Source organism: Mus pahari, chromosome X (genome assembly GCF_900095145.1).
Source record: "Mus pahari chromosome X, PAHARI_EIJ_v1.1, whole genome shotgun sequence".
Lineage (NCBI taxonomy): Eukaryota > Metazoa > Chordata > Mammalia > Rodentia > Muridae > Mus > Mus pahari.
The window spans coordinates 135,899,282-135,900,615 of record NC_034613.1 but is presented as its reverse complement, the minus strand read 5'-3'; positions in this window follow the sequence as shown (position 1 = coordinate 135,900,615).

Below are 1,334 nucleotides of genomic sequence, written 5' to 3'. Positions count from 1 at the left end.
TCTCTCTCTCTCTCTCTCTCTCTCTCTCTCTCTCTCTCTCTCTCTCTCTCTCCTCAGATATTGAACGTTCAGGAATGAAGTCCTGTTTGCAAGTGATGGGTGGGTGGGGACTTCAAAGGGACTGCCAAATTTCTCTCACCTCTGGGGATTCAGCAGTCTAAGGTAGGCGAAGGCTATTCCAACTGGCAACCCACAGTCACCATTCCAAACCTGTCAGGACTCTTGAAGTTCAAGGAGAGAGGGAAGAGAAAGGAAGAGGTAGAAAATGATCCCCCACGTCATCCTTGAGTGGCTTTTCTCTCCTTTGTGCACAGGGAGTGTTGTCATCTGTCACAGTGATCCCATCACCACCTTGGCACCTGAGGCAATGTTTTCAGATTGGAGTTACAAATGCATTTGCTGTCATATATACTTGTTTGATGTAAGATTAAAACCAAAAACACTCTGTCCACCTGAATTACCATTATCAGTAGAGTATTTAGAAGCCCCACCCCTTTCTAAAGAAGTGAAGAGACTGGTTCCTGAAGCTGCTTTTAAACGAGAGATAACTTGGTCATTTTTTAAAACTTGGGTCATTTCCCTTGCTTTTCTTTTCTCTTTCACTGTGTTAGGCCAAGAACTGTTGTTGTTGGGACTATAGCACTGAAAATTACAGATACTGTCCTTGGACCCATGAAGCTCACAATCTAGAGATGAATTATGAAACCAAGAACCAACCTTGGGAAAAATCCTCCAGCAATGAAGTAACATTGAAAGCCAATGGGCAAAGAAGGACTTCACCATGTTTTGATGTTGCTAGCTTGCTGAAAGAATTATATATCTGCCTGAGTTTGGGGTGAAATGAAGGAAGCAGAAAGTATGGTTAAGATATGTTAGGGAATATTTTGTTGTTGTTTTAGAGACAGGGTTTGTGTGTGTGTGTGTGTGTGTGTGTGTGTGTGTGTGTGTGTGTGTGTGTAACAGCACTTTCCTGGAACTCACTCTGTAGACCAGGTTGGCCTTGAACTCAGAGATCTGTCTGCCTCTGCCTCTCAAGTGCTGGGATTAAAAGTGGGCCCCACCACTTTCCAGCCAGAATAAAAATTTAAACCTGGGAAAATCCCATGCTGTGCTGTGGGATTAAGGACTGACTTGGCAGTCATGTTGTTCTTCCTTTATTGGTACCTGCTGAGGTCAGCTGTCACTGCCAAAGTTATGGGCACAGATTTTGTTTTTCTGGTTTACAGAGGTTCCTGAATCATCTCCTATACTCCCACCACCTTTTTTTTCCCTTTTTAAAAATTATTATTATTTTCTTTATTTACATTTCAAATGCTATCCCGAAAGTTCCCTAT